The sequence below is a fragment of the Rhinolophus sinicus genome, chromosome 14 (assembly GCF_057876585.1).
Source record: "Rhinolophus sinicus isolate RSI-liver-muscle chromosome 14, RSI-T2T, whole genome shotgun sequence".
In the NCBI taxonomy this organism is placed as follows: domain Eukaryota; kingdom Metazoa; phylum Chordata; class Mammalia; order Chiroptera; family Rhinolophidae; genus Rhinolophus; species Rhinolophus sinicus.
The window spans coordinates 143,585,930-143,592,011 of NC_142514.1; the positions used below are offsets into that span (position 1 = coordinate 143,585,930).

Sequence of the window (6,082 nt, forward strand, 5' to 3'; positions counted from 1 at the left end):
CATCCTTCTTTCTCTAGCTCTGGGACCTCACCTGCGATCTCTAGTACCTGCTATCTTCAGTATTCCCTGGGCCTCTCTCAGAACCTGCCCCACTTCTACCTGAGACTTCCTCCAGAGTCTGAAGACAAATATAAGCAGAGTCAATTACGGGCCAGGCTGAGGTTCCAGGACCCCTGTTCCCCAGCCCAGCCTGAAAGGGCCCTGATCCCTCTCCGATGGCTCTGTGCTCCCTTTTCTATTCTGCAAAGGCTCCTCTCAACAGGAAAACAAAGATTTCTGGGACCTCTGGAACAACATGTCACCAGGCCTCTGCCAGTGCCCTCTCCTGACTTACAAATAAAAATGTGCCTTATTAGCATCATTCCTCCCCATAAGTTAGTGGGCAAAACTGGACTCCCCCAAACCCTTAGCAGCATGGGCAATGCCGTGGCTTCTATGGCAAATGCCTGACACCCACCTTCTCCCCTCTACAGGGCAACCCTGGCTGGACCTGCTTCTCCCCAGCTGCTGAGCACTGAGCTCTGGAACCAGACTCCCCCTCACCTCTTCTTTCTCTCTCAGCCTCTAAAATCCTATGGAACCTTCCTGGGATTCTCCTTCCTGAGTACCTTGCATCAGAAACGCCCTCAACAACTGTGTCTGGCTCCAGAACTGTGTCTGAAAATCCTAAAGATTTCACTAAGTCTGCCTGGGGAGATGGAAGCCTTCACACTGAATTATAAACACCCCCCACCCCCAAAACCCAGAGTGAGTGTCCTCAGTAGTCATTTTATCAGGGCCTTGCACAGACTAGCTGATCCAGGGCTGCAGCTTTCCCTCTGACCTGGCACGTTTCTCCGAGGGGAGACAGCACATATACTGGATGATGATTTTTCAGCTTGGCCTCTTCTTCCTCATGTAGTTCTGGTTCCCTCACAGCACCCCTTAGTCTATCAATCCCAGAAGAGGACTTTATAGCCTCTTGTCACTGTTGTTTCCTAATTCGCTTGTCCAGCCTAACATGGCTTGGATACCATTATAGGAGCCTTTCTCTTCACACCAGGAGTAGGCCAGCAGAGTCTCTGCATGGCAGGCAGTTCAAGTTAAAGCTCAAGTTCTGAGCAGGAGCTATCTATTTGGAAACCTAGCATGTGGGTATGTTGGCCATCCTGGTGCTGGTCACAGGGCACAAGGCAACTCTTCTCAGAAGATCCAAGGCTGGGCTGGCCTTGCTTCTCTTCTCACTTGAGGTGGCGTTTCTTCTCATCCTGAGTCCTTCCCAGCTCTGGCATGAGCTGGAGAACCTGCTTGTGCTTACTTGGACCTGAGCGCCCCCTGGTGGCCACAGGGATTAGTGCACTCCCACCCTTAAACCAGCTCTCACAGCCTTCCTCCCTCACTCCTCTCAGCCTGGCTGTGAGGCTTCCGTGGCACATCTCCTTCCTCTGCAACCCTCTGCTGCCCAAGGTTTGGGGACCTCAGTCTCTTGCTTGATTTCCTGGGGAATTCAAGCCCTGAAAAATCCAACAACCTCCTTTTTAATGTAGTCTTCTCAGTCCACCTCACCAGCAGCTTTCTGGCTTCCCCCACAGGGGGTCTGAATGTGGGCCTGCAAATGTCTGCATGAACAGAGCTTCCTCCTGCATTGCCAGGGGCCACATTTAAGCTTGATACAGACCCACTGTCCCTTGGAACAGCCATGTCAGCCTGCCCTGCTGCTGATCCGAGTTCTCTGACCTCAGTCATTTCTCTTGGGCCACTGAGGGCTGGTGTGCTCAGCCTGCTGCCTGTGGCTGTGTGCTTCAGGGAGCAGAGACTGGATTCCTCCTTTCCCGGGGCTGAGAAGGCTAAGGGGTAAAGCTCCAGGCAACAAAAAGTGCTCACTGCTCCCAAACTGACTCCTCCAACATGCACATTTTCTCTTGTTCTGTCCACAGTGGGCTTTCCTGCATGGTCCATTCTTGTTTCTCTGAATAAATCATTATAATAATATTTTCCTCATATCTGTGGGCATGTGTATGTGCCTGGCCCTGTGCTAAGCACTTGATAGGGATTATTTCACGAAGATATATATATATATATATATATATATATATATATATATATACACACACACACACACACACACACACACACACACACACATATACACTATAAGTCCCATTTTACAAATGAGGACACCGATATTAGTATCTTAGCCAAATCCCATTGCTAGCAAATGGTAGAGCCACGTTTAAGCTCTGGCTGCCTGACTCCTTGGGATGTGCTGCATACCCTATCAAGGAGTGTCCTGGTACATATTTAACAGCCAGCTCTCCAGAAGGATAAAAGCCCTGATTTGTAACATTTGTTAATTTCTGTGGTGTAAATACCTGTCATGGTCATCTTTAAGCTACCAACAAGACATCACCAAACGTGGAGGTGGGAAGAAATGCACAGTAACATACTACTTACTATATGGTATTTCCACCATGCAGATATGATAGATATAAATTAGCTCAAGAGCACAGGTCATGGAAAAATGCAGTAAAATAATTAGGAAGTGATGAGTTTTGAGTATTTATTATCTTTGATTTAATAAAATGTATTTAATTTTAAGTTTACATCATTTAATTATTTTTTTTAAGGACGCAGCTCACAGTGGCCCATGTGGGGATCAAACCAGCAACTGTGGTGCTATTAGCACCACACTCTAACCAACTGAGCTAACTGGCCACCCCTACATCATTTAATTTTGAATAGCGGCTAGGTTTCAACAACCAGCTGTCAGAATTCCTGAAAATTTGACAGTGAGCTCTCGTGAGCTAGTATGAACCAGCTCCAGCATCCCACTGACCACCACACTGCCTTAGTGAACAGGACAAGGATTTTTTCTGATTCATTCACTGCTGTATGTTCAGCACCCAGAGCAGTGCCTGCAACACTGTATGTGTTTAACAAATGTTGAATCTTGTTGTTCCTACTTCCTAATTAGACCTAAAATCTGTCCGCCTCTCTGCCTCCGTCATAGTGTAAACACCATCATTTCTTGCCTAACCACTGAAATAGCCTCTCCCTCTTTGTTTTTCCTGCCCCCTACAATACATTCTTCATAGTAACCATGGTCATCTTCAAAAGCATATCTGAGACAACCTTATTCTCCCACTTAAAAGTCTTTTTTTTCTTGAAGATAAAAATCAATTCTAATCCTACTAACCAGAGAACACCACTATTGACATTTTATCTGTTCCAGCCCTTTTCTATTCTTACAGCATCCTTTTTAAAACAAAGATATGACTTTATAAAACTTTTTTTTCTTAACAGTGTATCTCAGACATCAGAATTTTTTAAGGGTGCATACAATTTCATTATATGTTTAACAGAACTATATATAATCATTCCCTGGTGATGGGCATTTAGGTTTTCCTGGAATTGTTTTCTGTCATAAATAAAGCGGTGATAAACATTGGTGCACACACTTCTTTGTGCTTTTGCCTAGTTAGTTTCTTAGAAAATATTCCTAGGACTGGAAGACTATAGATGGCTTTAAGGTAGACACGGTTTTCAAGAGGAGCAGTTAAGAGATGTTGAATTTTCTTGTGTTTCATTCTCAATTTTCTTCCCACTTCACAGAATCACTTTCCAGCTGCCAGTTCATCCCATAAGGCATCCTTTCATTCTTCTCACTTAAACTTTTCCATGATTTACTGTTTTACTCCAAGTCAAATCCAAACTCTTTACCTGAGTGAAATGATTCAACTTAGGCCTGACTCTCCAAACTTGTTTCTTTCCTTTCTCCCTCCAGCCTCCTTCCTCTCCAATCACTCTGGCCTCCTTTCAGGTCCTCCAACACACCAAGATCTTGACCTCTCAGGACTTTTGTACCTGCTCTTTTTTTGGCTGGAAATCTCTACCTCCTCTTCTTAACACAGCTGCTCCCTCTCCCAACCTCCCCCAACCTGTAAGACACTGCTCAGAAGCCTTCCTTGCCCACCCTATTTAAAACCATATTCTCAGGGTGGCCGGATGGCTAAGTTGGTTAGAGCGCGATCTCTGAACAACGGGGTTGCCAGTTCAATTCCCACATGGGCCAGTGAGCTGTGCCCTTCACAATTAGATTGAAGGACTAAATTGAAGACAACTAGATTGAAGACAACGAGCTGCTGCTGAGCTTCCAGAGGGGTGGCCGGATGGTTCAGTTGCTTAGAGCGCGAGTTCTCAACAACAGGGTTGCCGGTTCAATTCCCACACAGGCCCCTGCAACTAAAGACTGAAAATGGCAACTGGACTTGGAGCTGAGCTGCACCCTCCACAACTAGATTGAAGGACGACTTGGAGCTGATGGGCCCTGGAGAAACACCGTGTCCCCCAATATTTCCCAATAAAAGTTAAAAAAAAATGTTCTGTTTTGTTTATTTATTGCATTTTGTTTACAGTTTTAACACAAACTGTCATTATGTGTTTAGTTCTATGTGTTTATTTGATTGCCTGCCTCCCCCAGTAAACTGCAGGCTCCAGAAGAGCAGGGACTGTTTCTGTCTGTATTCCCAGGGCCCATCACTCTGTCTGACCCACAGTAAGTGCTCAGAAGTACTTGTTGAATGAATAAATGAACCTCTGAGCACAGGTGGCCATAGAGCTGTTCTGATCACCAGGCAGCCCTATCTGTACAAGCAAGGCACCAGCCCTTTCAGGACCACAGAATTACTTTCTGACCTGTCCCAGCAGGGGCCCTGCTGCAACCACCAAGTCCTTCAAGATCACTTAAGACTTATGCCAATTAAGTCAAGGCATAGCCTCCACAGCCAGGAACCACCTCCACCTACTTCTGGGGCCCTGGCCTGAGTTGGGAAGAAAACGCCCACTGTGATCATGTCTAGGGGGAAGTGAGTGACGGCACCTTGAGACACCTGCATGGCTTAGGCAATCTACCTAATCTGGTATCTATGGAAATCAGCTCCCTAATCCTGTTCTTGGGTTGGTCGGGGAGCCATCTGGGACTTGCCACCCAAGGAAGTTCACCTTTATTGTCATTTTATTCCCCTGCTACCTTTAGGTGTCCAGAACATAAGCACATGAGACGCTGAGGGCTAGGAGCTTTGAGCCTCCATCCTCGTGTCACTGCTGCTGCTTTGCTCAAGATGAGGGTGCTGGGGAGGAATAGCCCATCACCTGAGAGGTCTCAGGGAAGACCCCACAAGTGCTGAGTGACTGACAACTGAGCAACCATCTCTGCTGGCCAGGCCTCAGGCAATCCTATTCATAATCAGAGACACAAGCCCAGGTAGGCCCTTTAAGAACACTTACCCTAGAACCTTCAGGGAGGTCATGTGTCCCTCCACCTGCCTACCGCGTCCCAACAAGTGGGGACAAAGAGGACTAGGGAAGTGAACATAACTGCGACTTCCGTTTGGTCCATGTGGTGCCCCCGTGACCTCTGCGAAGCCCCCATGGTCTTCCACAGGTCCACGGACAAGCCCTCTTATCCTAGCCCCTGGAGTCATGCTATACCAGGACAATGCCTTGAGCTTTCCCATGACCACCTATAACCAATCTTCACAGATCCATCATTCCCCAAATCTCACTGAGTACCTTCTCCGCCAGTCACCAGGCTAGGTGCAAGGGGCATAAAAATAAGTGCTACAATGTACCAGTTAGGAGTACAGCATCTATAGATTCAAGTCTGGGCTCTGCTCTCCATCAGCAATATGCCCTATTTCCCTGAGCCTCAGACTTTTGTAGAGAGGGAAAACCCTAATCCCTATCTCCCCAGTCAGAGTGCTGATTGTAAATATCTCTGGAAATGGCAGCCAAACCCTGGCAGACTAGAGCTCAGAGCGGGTGTTAGGCTCCTCATTCCACTGTGGGAAAAGGGATACAATCTTGGAATGGAGAGGAGGATGAAGCAGGGCTCCAGGGCTTCGGGACCGAGCTCTAACACTGCCATGGAGTCTCACCCACCCAGATCCCACCTGGGCTAGCCTCAGGTCCCTTACCTAGGCCTGGGCCTCAAAGACTGCTGTCATACCCTGAAATGTTCTCCCTGCAGCTTTTAGATGTATTCAGGGCAAGGGTCATTTCCCCCCCACTCTTCTCAGTCTCAGGGCAAACAACCAAAGCACTT

General features: G+C 47.2%; 1 long non-coding RNA gene across 1 annotated transcript in view; it reads left to right on the forward strand.

Annotated features, from left to right (window-relative positions):
* The window catches only part of LOC109460457 (uncharacterized), a 19,672-nt gene extending 18,636 nt beyond the window's left edge, over positions 1-1,036 (forward strand). Inside the window, exon 5 of the long non-coding RNA XR_012497499.2 lies at positions 474-1,036. This is a non-coding gene — a long non-coding RNA (uncharacterized LOC109460457). The remainder of the gene's footprint in view (positions 1-473) is intronic.
* The last annotated feature ends 5,046 nt before the right edge of the window (positions 1,037-6,082 follow it).